This window comes from Bos grunniens, chromosome X (assembly GCF_055505025.1).
Source record: "Bos grunniens cultivar Pamir isolate PY7600 chromosome X, Bosgru_T2T1.0, whole genome shotgun sequence".
Lineage (NCBI taxonomy): Eukaryota > Metazoa > Chordata > Mammalia > Artiodactyla > Bovidae > Bos > Bos grunniens.
The window spans coordinates 126,310,957-126,330,505 of record NC_141194.1 but is presented as its reverse complement, the minus strand read 5'-3'; the positions used below and the strand labels follow the sequence as shown (position 1 = coordinate 126,330,505).

The following is a 19,549-nucleotide window of genomic DNA, read 5'->3' as shown; positions in this document are numbered from 1 at the left end:
CGTTTCCTGAGCTGTTTTTAACAGCCTAAGGCAGTGCCCAGACTGAAGCAGGAACACAAGAACTTGTCTAGCAGTGACATCTAATAGTCTGAGGAATGCTGTAAAGAAGGGTAAAGCCCCCGTTATAAAAGTCTCACCTGTGCCTGAAGGCAATGTAGTCTCATGTCTCACTCAAGGATGTGCATTTCTATCATTGGTCTTCATGCTTTGCCGATCCCAGGCAGGGACAAGTATGTGGAAGGGGAAGAAAACACTTTTTGGATACAGGAAGCTTCTCGTATTTTTCACACCACAGTGCTTTGTCCTTAATCATTATGAGCAGCTGCATCCAGTGCTGCTCTGCCCTACCCTCTGCCCACCTGCAACCCGCAGGCCTCAGAAGGAGAGACCACGGTCTATATGCCATTCCATCTTTCCTGATCAGAGACTCCTGCCCTCGTGTGACCCAGTAACCTCTATAAGCCTCTCTGAAAGAAGAGACAATCAAACTGGCTGGCCAATCAGCCATGAAATCCATTTATTTCAACATGTATTCTCCCCAATTTGGGGAACATTTACCTTACCCGTTATTTCTACTACAGTAAAAACACACTGTGTCACCCCCAGATAACGATGTTGACTGGAAATGAAGTGGAGATGGAGGTGTGGGAACCACTGACTTTTGAAGCAAGAAAATATTACTTAAGAAGGCTTCTCACAGCTTCATAAATAACATCACCAGATATGGGGCCAGCTAAACCCAGCTGTAACACCCATCTACACCATATGTGGGGGGAGGAGCTCTGTTACCATGGCAATGTAATGATCCATTCTATACAACGAATGTCCCCTGCAAAATAGAGCTTTATCTATTTCTTACAAAGAGTACTCAAATCACAGGATTTGAGAAGATTAAGAAATAAACCAATGAAAAGAACTGAGGATAGTTCTTGCTTCTATTAGCCTTCGTATCAGTGGTGGTTGTGGTGGATTTCTTAATAGCATCAGCACCAGCAAAAGCACTATCATGGCCACCATCATCATCGTCATTTCCAGTAGGCTAACATGCCACTCCAAATGACTGCTGGTATCCTGATGAATCTAGTTTCTGCACATAACAGGAAAGCAGTATAAAAAAGAAAGATACCCCATTGCAAAATAATCGCCTTCAGATGCCAAATATTTCCCATTTCTCTGTCACCCACAGAAATCAGGGGCAAGCATGAGCTTGACACAGATAACTTAGATTGAAGACCTTAGATTGAAGACATTACCATTCCCACCCGAGAGAAAACATTCATTATTTGAACTTGATACAGGTAACTTGATAAATTCATTCATTGATACGGATAACTTGACACAGATAACTTGATACATTCATCGATTGAGCTTGATAAATATCATTTAGATTGAAGACCTTAGACTGAAGACATTACCATTCCCACCTGAGAGAAAACATTCATCAAATATATGCCTCAGGAGGCTAAGTGACTATGCAGGGCTAGGGAACAGCACCAGGAATAGCACAGAGGAGCCAGGTCACATCTGACCTGTACTGAGTAGCGTCCACTTGTCTTGCTCAAGACTGTCAGTTCTTGAGACTGCCGCCAATGGGCAAAACACTCTTTGCGAGTGCTCTGCCTTGTGACTGCTTCCTAAGAAGACAATAGTCAGCAGAAGTACGCATGAAAAAATTCACTGAGGCCCTTCCCCCTCCAAAGAAGAGATTCAGGATGACTGGGATGCAATGGGCAGCCAGTACAAGCCTGTGTGGAAAGGAGAGAAGGGGCCACGGTTAGTGTTAAGTTTCACAACTCTTTTGTCTAGCAGATGAGCCGGGCTTGGTCACCATCATGTCTCATGGTGACTGAACACAGGTTAGGAGAAACCTTTCTCTCAGTATTATACATTTCAGTCTGTCACCGCATGAGGAATCCACAATGACACCCATCATCCAAGGATTTAAAGTAATTTAACCCATTAAAAGTGTAAAAGAAAAGAGGATGAATGTCAATGTGCTGGGAAAAGGCCACACACTCTAGTTTCCCACCAAAAAGGAAATGTGTAATTTGAACATCGGTGGGTGAAATTCAGGACTTGTGATGCCAGCTTCTGACTCAAACTTGTACCACTAATAAACCAGAGGAACCAGAGCTGTCTGTTGAGACCGAAGGTTAGAAGGCTCTTTGAGTACATTTCTACTGAACATTTTCTCCTCCCACTTCAGTTGAGCAAATGACCTCGCCTGAATGTTGATAAATTAATCAACACAGAGAAAAGAAATAACTTAATATACAAAGAGGAAGAGTAGAAACCTTTCTGTCACTGCCAGGTAACAGTCACCCTCTGGCCAGCAGAGGGTTCACACCCTGGAAACTCTTCACAGGTGCAGGTGTGAAGCCATGTCAGCCGCCACATGAGGTGTCTAAGTTGACCAGTGCAGAATGTCACTCTCAGTAAGGAAAAGCCGAGTCCAGGGCTGCCTCTTGCTTTACAGCAGGACTAAGGACTTGTGGTTTCCAATAAGATTCTTCAGTAACTCCTGAGGTAACTTGAGGGACCAGAGAAAGGAAACAAGCGTGTAAATGAAATGATGCCAAAGTGTAAAGAGCTGGGGCAGGAAAAGGAAACGGTGGCAAGAAAAGGAGTTGAACCTAATACCATCCCTTTCTGCTCCAGCAGGTGGATTCACAAAGTGGGGGACAATATTCCTTGAGCACCAACTGTACCCGAAGTACTTAATAAAGGTTATCACACTGGATTCTCACAACATCCAAGACAGCATGCTAGAGATCCCATTGTGCAAAAGAGGGGGGAGTCAAGCTCAAATGTGATACTAAGAGAGAGCTGAGAGACTTTCAGATTCAGATACTGGAGGCTTTTTGTGTACGAAACACTTAGTATAATCCCAGCAATGTCTGCAAGGAAACACACAGCCAAGAATTACTTGAAGGGTGAAAATTTGAAGAAGTATTGATTCCTGACTTGACAATCACTTCTATTATATTCCCAGGAACCTTATCACATGTAAAAGGGGTCTGGGAATCCACCACTGACCACCACCCGCTTGGTCCACAGGTTCCATTTTAGACTTTTTCATAGACAGAAATATTTTCAATTACCTTCAGATCCATATTGTCATATTTGGGAAAATGGCACCCAGGCAGCACAAATTCCTCATTCATGTGGTTTATTTTCAACAGGCCAAGCCAGTCTATCTCTCTGCTGCCAGCTAGTACATGTATTTCCAAGCAGAATAAAAAGAGAGATCAACCCTTTGATGGTAAACCATCAAAATCATGTGATTTTGAAAACTGACATTCTAAAAGTCAATGTGTCTGCAACACAGGCAACAATGAACAGAGGATCATGATTAAGGACTGGAAAAAGATACCACTGTCTTATTTAAGGAACTGATTCAATTAACAGCTTCCACCACAGAATTAGCAAACCATGTCCAGGGAGAGACCTTGACACTGTTTTCTTAGGGACCCAGGAAAAGCATTTCAGCACCATCTTCAGTTATGCTACAGGTGACAGGAAACAAATCTTACCCTCTGCCCAGCATATTTGGCCCACATAACATAAGTTTGATCTTACGTGTCTAGTGGATCAGGCCAGTTGGTTCCAAATCCACTCTTCACTTGACAGTCCCCTAGGCTGACCAGCACTGGACTTTTCCATCACACGTCCTAGAGGAGACCTGCAAGAAGACTGCCTGTGGGTAGACAGACTAGCACAACTGCAGGAAAATCAAGTAACTTGAAAATTCATATAGGTGGGTGTCTGGGGCAAACACACCGTTTCCCTTATGTAGAGAAGCTTCCAAAAACATTGAGCTCTGGAACCCAATCATGCTACATCTTCCCATGATCAAGTAGGCCAAATGTTATGAAAGGTAACATAAGACAGAGACTGATCTTCAGAGATATGGCTGCCTCTTGAAAATGAACCACTGGTTCATCCTGCTTTAACCAAATATCACAGAGTAATTATGGAACATTACAGTGAAAGGCCATGACACTTGAAGAAGGACAGTCTCAGAGAACACCTTTTACTTTTTCTTTTCTCAGAGCTTGGGCCAGTGGACAGTTTGACATCAGTCGCTGCTGTTAAACAAGGGTTAAAAAACCAATCAGAAAATTTTTTCCTTATTTATGCAAAAAAGATAATGGAAAACTTTTACAGAAAACTTATGAAACAGCCCTGGACCTACATGTAACTGGGTTAAATGACACCAAACACTTACATTTTCGGCAGAAGATCCCAAACTCCATTAATCGCAGACGTAGTCAGATGAAATGCATTCAGTGTCATAACACATCAAAGACAAAGTCATATGATTAATTCTGCATTTAAAAATCAACACTATGCCCCAATGTTTATTCTCAAGGATGTTTATGAAGAAGGAACAATACCAGAATATAAACAAAATTATTCTATCAAACAAGAAATTATAATACAAAATAAAGCATAATCAGAAGTGAAGTTCATTTCCTCTCAATTGAAATTTGCACAAAACTATTTAAAGAAATACTAGGGTGCCCCAGGGACACAATTTACTGAATGCAGTGGGATGAACATGTAAAATGAAAATGTTAAGAGCATCCAGTCTTGGCTGACAAGAGGGGCTCATGCACATCCACAGTGACTGTGCACATTCGAGCACCCAGCCGGTCCATTCAATTCAGAATATGCCCACTGAAAATACGTTTATTTGAAGAGTATTTGTGAAACACGACGAAGATCGCAGTTAAGCAAAGTCAAATGATTTCAACGCCCTAAAAAGGCCCACTCCATTATAATGTATAATGAAAACAAAAGGAGAACGCTGGGTGCATGATATCCTTCTCAGTTTGAAAGAAAGCAACAGCCCAAGAGAAGGCTCTTCTCTTATTTGTAACCTTCAAACATCACCAAGTATTTTAAGGGCCATTTGTGCTTGAACAGAACGATCTTAAACACACACAAAATGCAAAACTGCTTTCAAAGGTGACTGAAGACCATGTCCAGGGTCTGTGAACAAGCCCCAAGCCGATCAAGCGGTCTGTGTACTCAATTTTCTCGTTAACATTCTCAGGATTTGTGTTCCATTTTAAGGCAAAACCACGAAGGAGACTAATCTGAAAGTTAACAAAGAAATGATATTAAACTTAAAGCCAAGTTGTTAAATGAAACATAGAACACCAAGGCAGCCAAGGTCTGTCAGCTTTCGAAATAGCGCCCGAATGCCCTCAGAGACTTACTTTCTCCTTTCACGTGGAAAATAACAGAAACACTCTCAATGGTTAAGAAATGGTTAAGAAAGTTACCTAGGACTGTTACTTTATCACCATGCATGTCTCTGGGCAAATACACCCTCCTTTCTAGAGACTGTATCATGCTAGCTGCACCAAGAGTCTACTTTCTCTGATTATTTTTCTACTTACCATTCATGTACATAATCCATATCTTTGGCTATTTGGGGACGTTTGTGTTTCCATATGAATTGTGAAATTTTTTGTTCTAGTTCTGTGTGTGTGTGTGTGTGCCTGCACGTGTGGAAGCCCTGACGCACACACACTTACAAAATTCATTCACATTCTCAACTTTACATAATGTGTGCAAACCTCCTAAAAAGATGTCTCCCATATTAGATCCACTCATGAATGGAATGCAAGTACCTGTTTCCCTGCATTTTTAATGTTAGATTTTTCAATCATCATTGTACATTTTATAGGGAAAGGTGCATCTTAATTTCTTTGATTTGAATGTGTCGCATAATATCCGGGGGCAGACTGAATAACATTTGAATGAAAATTATACCGGATATCCACTGCACTTCTGTAACTAGCCATTCTGTGGGTTGTCTTTTCACCTTGTTTATACTTTCCTTTGCTGTTCAAAAGCTTTTAGGTTTAATCAGGTCCCACTTGTTTACCTTTGTTTTTATCTCCATGACTCTAGGAGGTGGGTCATAGAGGATCTTGCTTTGATTTATGTCATCAAGTGTTCTGCCTATATTTCCCTCTAGGAGTTTTATTGCTTTTGGCCTTACATTTAGGTCTTAAATCCATGTTGAGTTTATCTTTGTGTATTGTATTAGGAACTGTGCTGATTTCATTCTTTTACATTTAGCTGTCCAGTTTTCTGAGCACCATTTATTGAAGAGACTGTCTTTGCCCCATTGTATATTCTTGCCTCCTATCTCAAAAATAAGTTACCTATAGGTGCATGGGCTTATTGCTGGGCTTTCTATCTTGTTCCATTGGTCTATGTTTCTGTTTTTGTGCCAGTACCATACTGTCTTGATGACTGTAGCTTTGTAGTATAACCTGAAGTCAGGAAGCGTGATTCCTCCAGCTCCATTCTTCTTTCTCAAGACTCTTTTGGCTATTTGGGGACGTTTGTGTTTCCATATGAATTGTGAAATTTTTTGTTCTAGTTCTGTGAAAAATGCCACTGGTAATTTGATAGGGATTGCATTAAATCTGCAGATTGCATTTGGTAGTATTTTCGCAATATTGAGTCTTCCTACCCAGGAACACGGAATATCTCTCCATCTGTCCATCTCATCTTCGATTTTTTTCACTAGAGTCTTATAGTTTTTATCTATAGTTCTTTCATCTCCTAAGGTAAGTTTATTCCTAGATATTTATTTTTTTGTTGCAATGGTGAATGGGATTTATTCCTTAATTGCACTTTTTGATTTTTCATTGTTAGTATATAGAAATGTAGGTGATTTCTGTGTATTGATTTTGTATCCTGCAACATTGCTAAATTCACTGATTAGCTCTAGTAATTTTTCATACTATCTTTAGGGTTTTCTATGTACAGTATCATATCATCTGCAAACAGTGAGAGCTTTACTTCTTCTTTTCTGATCTGGATTCCTTTTATTTCTTTTTCTTCTCTGATTGCTGTAGCTAGGACTTCCAGAACTATGTTGAATAATAGTGGTGAAAGTGGACACCCATGTCTACTTCCTGATCTTAGGAGGAATGCTTTCCATTTTTCACCATTGAGAAGAATGTTTGCTATAGGCTTGTCAAATATGGCCTTTCCTATGTTGAGCTTGGTTGCTTCTATGTCCTTCTTGTTCCTTCTATGTCATCCTTTCTTGAAGAGTTTTAATCATAAATAGGTGCTGAATTTTTCAAAAGCTTTTTCTGCATCTATTGAGATAATCATATGGTTTTAATCTTTCAATTTGTTAATACGGTATATCAATTGATTGATTTCCATATAATGAAGAATCCTTGCATCCATGGAATAAACGCAACTTGATCATGGTGTATGAGCTTTTTGATGTGTTGCTGAATTCTTTTTGCTAAAAGTTTGTTGAGGATTTTTGCATGTATGTTCATCAGTGATATTGGCCTGTAATTTTCTTTTTTGTGTGTTGTCTTTGTCTGGTTTCTGTATCAGGGTGATGGTGGCCTTGTGGAATGAATTTAGAAGTGTTCCTTCCTCTGCAAATGTTTGAAAGACTTTTAGAAGGATAGGCATTAGCTCTTCTCTAAATGTTTGATAGAATTCTCCTGTGAAACCATCTGGTCCTGGGATTTTGTTTTTTGGGAGTTTTTTTTTTTTTAATCACAGCTTCAATTTTAGTGCTTGTAATTGGGTTGTTCATAATTTCTATTTCTTACTGGTTCTGTCTTGGCAGATTGAACTTTTCTAAGAATCTGTCCATTTCTTCCAGGTTATCTATTTTATTGCCATATAGTTGTTCATAATAGTTTCTTATAATCCTTTGTATTTCTGCATTGTCTGTTGTAACCTCTCCTTTTTCACTTCTAACTTTGTTGCTTTGATTCTTCTCTCTTTTTTTCTTGATGAGACTGGCTCAGAGTTTTCTTCCAAAAGGAAGAAAGAATTCAACCTTCTTCAAGGGAAGATTTCAACTTTCCTTGAAGCCTGAAAAAAGGAGACCTCAAACACAATAACTTAAAAAGAAGTGAAAAGGCAGAGAAATACTGCACAAGTGGTGGAACAAACTAGAAACACAGAAGTCAAAATAATTGAAGAGGAAATAGGAAAATTACCTGAAAAAGAATTCAGAATAATGTTTGTAAAGATGATCAAAAGCCTTGAAAACAAAATGGAGAAAATGCAAGAATCAATTAACAAAGACCTAGAAGAATTAAAGAAGAAGCATACAGAGACAAAAAATCAAAATTATTGAAATCAAAAATACTCTAGAAAGAATCAATAGCAGAATACCTGAGGCAGAAGAATGGATCAGTGAGCTGGAAGATCAAACTGTGGAAATAACTTCAGAAGAGAAGAATAAAGTAAAACGATTAAAAAGAAATGAGGACAGTGTCAGAGACCTCTGGGACCATATCAAACACACCAACATTCGAACTACAGGCTTCCCAGAAGAAGAGGAAAACAAATGGTACGACAAAGTTTTTGAAGAGATTATAGTTGAAAACTTCCCCAACATGAAAAAGGAAATAGCCGTTAAGTCCAAGAGGCAGAAAGAGTCCCATACAGGATAAACTTTCATGACTATCCCTGTGACTGAAAGTTTTGGTAATAAAACACTTGTAGGGTTCCTGATGTAGTTCGTGGAATTCACCAGCAGATGGCACTGCTCCACTACCTTTTCGAGTTAAATGACACTGTACACCCTCCCATTGACAGCGACTATCCCCACTCCCTTCCTATGCACCAAGTCCTCTCTTATCTACCCTCTCTTGTCCATATCACAATTAGTTGTGGACAGCTAATTGTCCCTTCCTCTGAGTGCCTTGGAAATACATCTTTCCCTGGAATTTCTGCTGTCTTTCAAGAAATTCACCAATGGATGCCATTGCTCCACTAAGTTCTCCAGTTATACAAGATTTCATACATTCCATTGATATCTACTACCCACTCCATTCCTGTGTCCCAGGATCTCTTTTCTTTCTTTTCTTTCCTTTAACAAAATGGCAGTTTTTGAGTGTTTTCCCATGTCGTGAAGGCCGTGGCAACACTTCTTTCTCATGGCTTTCTGTTGTAGTTCAAGGCATCCACCATCAGACTGTGCTACTCTAGCCGGTATCAAGTTATACAAGTCTCTACATGTTCCCATTGACATCTACTCCCACCACTCCTTTCCTGTGCCACCACCTCTCTTCCCTTAACACTACGGGGTGTGCTTGGGTGATTGTCCATGCCAATGAGTAAGTGAAAGTCACTCAGTCATGTCTGACTCTGCAACTCCATGGACTTTACAGTCCATGCAATTCTCCAGGCCAGAATACTTGAGTGGGTAGCGGTTCCCTTCTGCAGTGGATCTTTCCCAACCCAGGGATCGAACCCAGGTGTCCCACATTGCAGGCAGATTCTTTACCAGCTGAGCCACAAGGGAAGCCCCCGTGGCAATGAAGGTCTTGGCAACGCATCCATCCTTCCAATGGCTTTCTGTTGTAGTTCAAGGAAACTACCACCAGGTGGCGCTGCTCCACTTGGTTTTCAAGTTATGTGAAACCCTATAGGTTCTCATTGACATCTATTTCCCCCACTTCCTTCTTCCCCAATACCTCTTTTCTTTTTCTTTTCCTTGCTCTTAACAAAACAGGCTGTGCCTGAGTGACTGTCCACATCAATGAAGGTCTTGGCTATACATCTTCCCAAACGTTCTCTGCTGCAGGTGGAGGAGTCCAACAGCCTATGACATGCTCCACTAGGCTATCCGCTGATACCAGGCTCTACACCCTCACATTGACATCTATTCTACCCACTCCCTTCCTGTGCCCCAAGACCTTTTTCCCTTTTTTATCTTGCCCTTAAAAAATTGTCTGTGCATGGTTGTTTCCCTGTCTCTGAAAGACGTGGCAACACAACACCTCTATGGCTTTATTATATACTAGAAGCATTCCACCAGCAAATGATGCTGTTCCACTAGGTTCTCAGGTTATACTATGCTCTACACTCTCCCACTGACATGTACTACCCCACACTTTTCTGTGCTCCAAGACCTCTCCTATCTTTCTTTTCTTGTCCATATCAAATCTGGCTGTGGACGGGTGATTGTTCTTGTTGCTGAAGGCCTTAGAAACACATCTTCCCCTCGGGCTTTTGCTGTCTTTCAAGGAATTCACCAGTAGGTGGTGTAACTCCACGAATTTTTTGAGTCATAAAAAGTTCTACACACTCCCATTGACATCTACTACCACACTCCCTTCTTGTGAAACAACGTGTCCCTTCTCTTTCTTTTCTTTCCCTGAAGAAAACTGGCTGTGCTTGGGTGATTGCCCATGTCTTTGAAGGACTTGGCAACACATCTTTCCTATGGCTTTCTGCTGTAGTTCAAGGAATTCACCAGCAGATGGCGATCCTTTAACAGGTTTTCAAGTTACGCGAGCCTCTACACTTTCCCAGTGACATATACTTCTGCCACTCCCACCCTGTGCCCTGATACTGCTCTTCTTTTTCTTTCCTTTCCTTTAACACAACTGGCTGTGCTTGGGTGACTGCCCATGTCAATGAAGGCCTTGGCAACACATCTTCTAAAATGCTTTCTGCTGCAATTCAAGGAATCCACCAATAGACGAGGCTGCTCCATTAGGTTTTCTCTACAGCCTCACATTGACGTCTTGTCTACCCACTCCCTTACTTTGCCCCAAGACCTCTTTTCTCTTTCTTTTCTTGTCCTTATCGAAGCTGGCTGTGAACGGGTGATTATCCTTATCATTGAATATCTTGGCAAGACATCTTCCACAGAGGTTTCTGCAGTCGTTCAAGAAATCCACTGATAGATAGAGCTGCTCCACTAAATTTAAGAGCTATACAAGTTTCTACACTCTCCTCTTGACATTTACTACTGACTCCCTTCCTGTGCCCCAAGATGTCCCTTCTCTTTCTTTTCTTTCTCTTAACAAAACTGGCTTTGCTTGGGTGACTGTCATCATCACTGAAGACCTTGACAGCTCAAAACACACCCTTGGCTCTCTGATATATACTAAGAAATCCAACAGCATATGGCTCTGGTCCACAGGTTTTCCAGTTATACGATGCCCTACATCCTCACATTGACATCTAGTCTACACACTCCCTTCTTGTACCCAAAGACCTCTTTTCTCTTGCCCTTAACATAAGGCGTTTAAAGGTGACTGTTCCTGTCGGTGAAGTACTTAGCAAAACAGTATACCCATGTCCTTCTGATGTACTTCAAGGAGTCCACCAGCACATGGTGCTGCTCCCCTAGAGTTTTGAGTTATACAAGGCTCTACGGACTCACATCGACATCTACTCCCCTCACTCACTTCCTGTGTGCCAAGACCTCTCTTCTCTTTCCTCTCTTCCCTTTAACAAAACTGGCTGTGCTTTGATGACTGTCTATGTGAATGAAGGCCTTGGCGACACATCTCACTCGGGGCTTGCTACTGTAGTTCAAAGAATCTACCCATAGATGGCGCTGCTCTACTAGGTTTTCCGCTGATAGGCTCAAACCTGGGTCCGGAAGATGCCCTGGAGAAGGAAATGGCAACCCACTCCAGTATTCTTGCCTGGAAAATTCCATGGATGGAGGAGCCTGGTAGGCTACAGTCCATGGGGTTGCAAAGAGTCAGACACGACTGAGCAACTTAACTTTCTTCTCTTTTCTTTTCTCCCACTTCTTTCCTGTGCCCAACATGTATCTTCCCTTTCTTCTCTTGTGCTTATCAAAACTGTCCATGCTGGATGGCTGTCCCAGTGGCTGAAGGTCTTGGTAACACAGCAACCACAAGATTTTCTGCTGTAGTTTGAGAAATCCACCAGCAGACTGCACTGGTCAACTAAGCTTTGGGGTCATAGGAGGCTCAACCAACCACCTCACACTGACATCTACCCCATCCACTCCCTTCTGTGCACCAAGACCTCTGTTCTCTTTCTTCCCTTGCTTCTATCAAAACTGGCTGTGCACAGATGACTGTCCTTGTCGCTGAATGCCTTAGCAACACAATACTCTTGTCTTTGTGGTGTAGTTCAAGGTACCAGCAGATGATGCTGCTACTCTAGGTTCTCGAGTTATATGCAGCTCTGCAGCCTCACATTGACATCTACTCCCCGTCAATCTCTTTCTGCGACCCAAGACTACTCTTCTCTTTCTTCCTTGCACATAACAAATCTAGCTGTGGTTGGGTGACTGTCCATGTCGCTGGAGGCCTAGGCAAAACATCTCTCCCTGGACTTTCTGATAGACTTCAAGGAAACCACCCATACATAGTATTGTTCCATTCAGTCACTTCAGTTCAGTTCAGTCACTCAGTCATGTCCGACTCTTTGCGACCCCATGAATCGCAGCACACCAGGCCTCCCTGTCCATCACCAACTCCCGGAGTTCACTGAGACTCACGTCCATCGAGTCAGTGATGCCATCCAGCCATCTCATCCTCTGTCGTCCCCTTCTCCTCCTGCCCCCAATCCCTCCCAGCATCAGAGTCTTTTCCAATGAGTCAACTCTTCGCATCAGGTGGCCAAAGTACTGGAGTTTCTGCTTTAGCATCATTCCTTCCAAAGAAATCCCAGGGCTGATCTCCTTCAGAATGGACTGGTTGGATCTCCTTGCAGTCCAAGGACTCTCAAGAGTCTTCTCTAACACCACAGTTCAAAAGCATCAATTCTTCGGCGCTCAGCCTTCTTCACAGTCCAACTCTCACATCCATACATGACCACAGGAAAAACCATAGCCTTGACTAGCCGGACCTTTGTTGGCAAAGTAATGTCTCTGCTTTTGAATATGCTATCTAGGTTGGACATAACTTTCCTTCCAAGGAGTAAGCGTCTTTTAATTTCATGGCTGCAGTCACCATCTGCAGTGATTTTGGAGCCCCCAAAAATAAAGTCTGACACTGTTTCCCCATCTATTTCCCATGAAGTGATGGGGCCGGATGCCATGATCTTCGTTTTCTGAATGTTGAGCTTTAAGCCAACTTTTTCACTCTCCTCTTTCACTTTCATCAAGAGGCTTTTGAGTTCCTCTTCACTTTCTGCTATAAGGATGGTGTCATCTGCATATCTGAGGTTATTGATATTTCTCCCGGCAATCTTGATTCCAGCTTGTGTTTCTTAGGTTTTCTAATAATATGAGGCTGTACAGCCTCACATTGACATCTTCTACCCACTCCCTTCCTGTGCCCAAGATCTCTCTTTTATTTCTTCTCTAGCCCTTATCAAAACTGTCTGTGCAGGGGAGTCAGACCCGGTCACTGAATGCTTTGGAACACAACACCGACCAGGCTTTCTTATATAGCTCGAGGCATCCACCAGCAAATGGCACAGCTCCACTAAGTTCTCGAGTTATATGAGGCTCTAAAGCATCACATTGACATATATCCCTACCACTCCTTTCCTGTGCCCCAAGATCTCTCTTCTTTTTCTTTTCTTGTCCGTATCAAAACTGACTGTGCATAGATGATTGTCCCTGCCGCTGAATGCCTTGAAAACACATCTTCCTAGGGATTTCTGCTGTCTTTCAAGGAATCCACCAGTAGACGGCCCTGCTCCACTATGTTTTCCAGTGATACGATGTTCTATAACCTCACATTGACATCTCATCTACCCACAACCTTCCTCTGCACAAAGAACTCTCTTATCGGTCTTCTCTTGCCCTTCTGAAAACTGGCTGTGTACACAGTGGTCTATGTCGCTGAAGGCCTTGACAACAAAACACCCCCATGGTTCTCTGATGTATACCAAGAAATGCAACAGCATATGGGGCTGCTCCACCAGGTTTGCAAGTTATAGGAGGCTCTACAAATTCTTATTGACATCTACTCCCTCTCACTGTCTTCCTGTGCCCCAAGACATGTCTTTGTTTTCCTCTCTTGTCTTTATCAAAACTGGCTGTGCAGAGGTGACATTTCATGCCACTGCAGGCCATAGCACCAAAATAACCCATGTCTTTGTGATGTACTTCAAAGTAATCTGCAAGCAGATGGTGAAATATCACTAGGTTTTTTAGTTGCATGGGGCTGTACAAGCAACTATTGACATCTACTTCCCCCAGTCCCTTCCTGTGACCCAAAACCTCTCTTCTCTTTCTTTTCTTGCCCTTATAAAAACTGGTTGTGCACGGAAGACTGACTCTTTGACTTAAAGACTTAGAAACACAACACTCCAACTGCTTTCTGATGTAGAATTTATCCACCAGAAGATGGCAGTGCTCCACTCCGTTTTTAAGTTCTATGAGGCTCTAGCCTAACATTGACATCTATTCTTCCCACCCCCTTCCTGTGGCGAAACCCCTCTCCTCTTTCTCCTCTTGCTCTTATCAAAACTGTCTGTGAAGGATGACTGTCCCTGTGCCTGAAGGCCTTGCCAACACAACAACTTCAGAGCATTTTGCTGTAGTTCAGGTGGGTGGAGTTGGATCTCTTCTCTCTGGAATGCAATGAAGTGTCCAGTAGTGAGTTTGGGGGTATCTATGGGTTTGGTATGTATTGGGCAGGGCATCGATTAATGTTCAGGGTCGCGTTCCTGTTCTGCTGGAGAATTAACCTGGTGTGTCTTGCACTGGAACTTGTTGGCTCTTGAGTGGGGCTTGGTTGCAGTGTAGGTATGGAGACTTTTGGGTGAGCTCTTGTTTATTAATGTTCCCTGGAGTCAGGAGTTCTCTGATGTTCTAAAGTTCTGGAGTTGGGCCTCCTGCCTCTGGGTTTTGGTCCTCCTCTTACAGTAGCCTCCAGACTTCTCTATCCATACAGCACAGAAGATAAAACCCCTAGGTTAATGGTGAAACAGCTCTCCACAGCCAGGAATACCCAGAGAGATTCACAGAGTTATATAGAGAAGAGATGAGGGAGGAGGGAGATAGAAGTGATCATGAGGAGAAAAGGGAGAGTCAAAAGTGGAGAGAGCAATCAAGCCAGTAATCATATCCCTAAGTGAAAATGGATACTGAAGATTAGATTCTTAAAGGTACAAAATTGATAACAAATATCAAAAAGCAAAGTTTAAAAACCTAGAAGTTAGACTCTCAAAAACACAATATAAAAAATATGAAACAAAGTCAATCACAAAAATTGAAAAATATATATGGAATTGATTTTTAAAATAGGGGTTTTTTAATATAAATTTATTTATTTTAATTAAAGGCTAATTACTTTACAACATTGTATTGATTTTGCCATACATCAACATGAATCCGCCACAGGTGTACACGTGTTCCCCATCCTGAACACCCCTCCCACATCCCTCCCCGTACCATCCCTCTGGGTCATCCCAGTGCACCAGCCCAGAGCATCCTGTATCATGCATTGAACCTGGACTGGCGATTTGTTTCACATATGATATTATACATGTTTCAATGCCATTCTCCCAAATCTTCCCACCCTCGCCCTCTCCCACAGAGTCCAAAAGACTGTTCTATACATTTGTGTCTCTTTTGCTGTCTCACATACAAGGTTATTGTTACCATCTCTCTAAATTCCGTATATATGTGTTAGTATACTGTATTGGTGTTTTTCTTTCTGGCTTACTTCACTCTGTATAATAGGCTCCAGTTTCATCCACCTCATTAGAACTGATTCAAATGTATTCATTTTAATGGCTGAGTAATACTCCATTGTGTATATGTACCACAGCTTTCTTATCCATTCGTCTGCTGATGGACATCTAGGTTGCTTCCATGTCCTGGCTATTATAAACAGTGCTGCGATGAACATTGGGGGTACACGTGTCTCTTTCAATTCTGGTTTCGCCCAGCAGTGGGATTGCTGGGTCGTATGGCAGTTCTATTTCTATTTTAAGGAATCTCCACACTGTTCTCCATAGTGGCTGTACTAGTTTGCATTCCCACCAACAGTGTAAGAGGGTTCCCTTTTCTCCACATCCTCTCCAGCATTTATTGCTTGTAGACTTTTGGATAGCAGCCATTCTGACTGGCGTGAAATGGTACCTCATTGTGGTTTGATTTGCATTTCTCTGATAATGAATGATGTTGAGCATCTTTTCATGTGTTTGTTAGCCATCTGTATGTCTTCTTTGGAGAAATGTCTATTTAGTTCTTTGGCCCACTTTTTGATTGGGTCGTTTATTTTTCTGGAACTGAGCTGCGGGAGTTGCTTGTATATTTTTGAGATTAATTCTTTGTCAGTTGCTTCATTTGCTATTATTTTCTGCCATTTTGAAGGCTGTCTTTTCACCTTGCTTATAGTTTCCTTTATTGTACAGAAGCTTTTAAGTTTAATTAGGTCCCATTTGTTTATTTTTGCTTTTATTTCCATTACTCTGGGAGGTGTGTCATAGAGGATCCTACTGTGATTTATGTAAGGGAGTGCTTTGAATATGTTCTCCTCTAGGAATGTTATAGTTTCTAGTCCTGCATTTGAATCTTTAATCCATTTTGAGTTTATTTTTCTGTATGGTGTTAGAAAGTGTTCTAGTTTCATTCTTTTACAAGTGGTTGACCAGTTTTCCCAGCACCACTTGTTGAAGAGATTGTCTTTAAAAATAGGGCTTTTTTTTAAAGAAAGGTTATAGGCTATAAAATGAAAGTTAAAGGAGTAATAAAGAATCAAAATTTTTAAAACTCTAAACATGATAATAGTAAAAATATATCTAGGTATTTCTCTAGAGCTGTTGTGGGCAGTGTGGGGTCAGTTCAGTGTCAGATAATCCCTTATTCTGGCTTGTACTTGTTCTCAAAAGGTCTATAGGTGCCTCTCAAGTGCACAGTCTCGGCATTAACTGCAGGGTTTTAATCTGTTGCACCTGTCACTTCCAGAGTGGTTCCCCCTTTGTTTATTTTGGCTTCCTCTGTTTGCAAGTCTCTTCCATGTCTAATTTCTGCCCTGATACAAGGGGGCGAAGTGGCCCCTTATTTAGGCTCACTTGTTTAGTTGTGTTGTGGGGAGGGAGGGGCACTGCAAACAAATACCACTGGCATGTGTGGGGAGTGCTTGCAGTGGATGGACCACACTGGGTTTGCCACAGCCCAAGGCGGCGTGTCCTTCCTGGGTCCACCCTGCTCAGGCTCCAGGGTGCTCTGCAAGGGAATTGTCCCAAGTGGGCCCTGTGTTTTATTCACTTCCCAGGTCTAAGCCATTCAGGTTCTCAGGTGCTCCACAAGGCCACAGACCCAGAAGGGCTGTGAGTTTTGTGCCCTTCCCTGGTCCAACCCACTCAGGAGACTGGGTGCTTGGCGAGCACCCGGTGGGCCATGAGTTTTATGCACTTCCCCGGTCTGGCTGCTTGGTTTCCCAGGTGAGGGTACAGTTCCAGGTGTGCTGTGTGACTCCTCTGGGGAGCTGATCTCAGGCCGTGACACTCCTGGCAGATGTGAACTGCCCAGGATTCCAGGAAGACACGGTTAGCAACTGGGAGCCTGCTCACAGTTTGGTGGAAGCTGCAGTCTCTGGGGCCAAGAGGGCAGCAGCCCCTTGCCCTCTGGCTCTGGCTGTCACACAGCTGCCTCTCTGGCTCTGGGGAGGGAAGGCCCTAAACAGCAACGGGCTTGTTCTCCTTGTTCTCTAGGGCACAACCCTTTGTTCTCTGAGCATGCCAGGGGTCACCATATGGCATTAGAGCCTTTTGTAGGAAAGGTCCTTTTTTTTTTTTCTTGCCTCATTCGCAATCCCAAGGTTTGGGTTGTTATGTCGCATTAACTCCCTCAGATTGTCCTCAGGGCATTCAAGTCTGGTCCTTACCCTAAGGACCGATGAATCAGCCCATGCTTCCCTGCCCAGGCCCCACTCACTGCTGCCAGATGTGAACTTCTGAGCTGCTTCTCCACAAATATTCGTGGTTAGGCACGTATTCTATGGGTGTTTTTTTTTCAGTTATGTTACCCTCTGAGATCCCAAAGCTCCCCACTGACGTGCCCATGAGAGGGTTTTCTGTTGTGTGTAAACTTCTCCTTCTTCACCCCTCCCTCCCCAGGATGGGTCTCTGTTCCTAAATCCTTTGTTTCTGTTTTTGTCTTTTATATTTTGTCCTACCTCCTTTTGAAAAGATTGGGCTGCCTTTCTGGGTGCCTGGTGTCCTCCACCAGCGTTCAGAAGTTGTTTTGTAGAAGTTGCTCAACATTCAAATGATCTTTTGATGAATTTGGGGGGAATAAAGTGGTCTCCCTGGCCTATTCCTCTGCCGCCTTGGGACCTCCCCCCACAAAAAATTCATGAAATAAATAATATTTAGATCTACATCCTCACCCCAGGGACAAAGGCACCTGAGCCATTCACATTCAGTCAGTCTTGTCCAACCCTTTGTGACCCCATGGACTGTAGACCCAAGGCTCCTCTGTCCATGGGATTCCCCAGGCAAGAACACTGGAGTGAGTTGCCATTTCCTCCTCCAAGGGATCTTCTTCACCCAGGGATCGAACCTGCATCTCCTACACAATAGGCAGATTCTTTACCACTGAGCAACCTGTGAGCTTCCTCAAAGCCACCAGAGGAGTCCTCCTATTGTACACTCCTGTCCAGTCCATCTTCCTGCTGCTTCCTACTATGGTGAGGCTTTCTTTTTTGTGTGTAAATTATGTTTTATTGAAAGTATCTTTCATTCATTGCATATGCTTTCTGTGTTATGCCACGTGTTTTAACATCAAAGGTTAAATTATTTTTTACATGCAAGGAGTGGAAATAGTTTTCCCCACATGGGATTACTGATTATAAGATGATGACACATCACATGGGTTGTGTGTTTTTAAATTGAATAGCTAGCTAACTGTCTTAATTATATTTCCTCCCAAACCACGAACTGAGTAGTAACTGAACACATTCAAAGCTGAGAGGATTAAAAATGCAAAAACAAGTCCTCAGATCCAGTTACCAGAGCCCTGCTACATACTGGCTAATCAATACCAGGGAGATGGAAGACATTCTGATAACACCACTTGGAGCATTTATCTCAAGTAAGATAAGGCTTTTTTTTTTTTTTTTAGTAAATCATAATAATAAAGACCAGAACTTTGGTGCTTAGAAGAATAAAGACCAGAACTTTGATGCTGAGAAGGTCAAACTTAGACGAATTTTAAATGAGAACCATCTAATAAACTCAATCTGTTTGTTACAGCAGCACCCACAGTGAACAGAGGAACACAAATAGACTGGAAAAAGATGCTACTGACCAGTGAGAGGAGTAGGTTGTCTCTACTATGGAGCAAATCAGCAATGCCCTGGAGTGACCCTACCCCTACTGTTAGTTCCTGTCTCTAGAGACCCAGGGAATGCATTTCAGCACCAACTTTAGTGATGGCACAGAGGATAGGAGAGAATTGCTGCCTCTGCCAGTACTCCTACCTCCCTAAATAGAGATGTACTACTTTTCTGGCTGGTCTTGACAATTAGGTCTGGCTCCACTTTCTTCACAAGTCCCTAGGCTAACCAGTATTGAATTTTTCCAACAACAGGTCCTGAAAAATTGACTATTGTGCATGCTCTGTACACGTAACTATCGCTGTGTGCTATGTGTACCAGAAGACTGGAACTCACAGACTGGGTTCCCTCAGCCTCTGGCTGGTGGTTGGGTTTGGTCAACGGTAAGCAACTTCATGAATTCCAAGGATGGGGGAGGGGAGAGGCCAAAGTGTTTAATCCCTACCACAACCCTGAATTGTCATTATTGTCACCAGACCAAACTTGGGTCCATCCATCCACAGGCAGTCAAGCCA

The 19,549-nt window shown here is 42.5% G+C and overlaps 1 long non-coding RNA gene across 1 annotated transcript in view; it reads right to left on the bottom strand.

The window, feature by feature from the left end:
* Window positions 1-493: 493 nt before the first annotated feature.
* The window catches only part of LOC147341329 (uncharacterized), a 34,699-nt gene continuing 15,643 nt past the window's right edge, over window positions 494-19,549 (bottom strand). Inside the window, exons 2-3 of the long non-coding RNA XR_015159596.1 lie at window positions 2,295-3,682; window positions 494-1,745 (exon numbers count right to left, since the gene is read on the bottom strand). This is a non-coding gene — a long non-coding RNA (uncharacterized LOC147341329). The remainder of the gene's footprint in view (window positions 1,746-2,294; window positions 3,683-19,549) is intronic.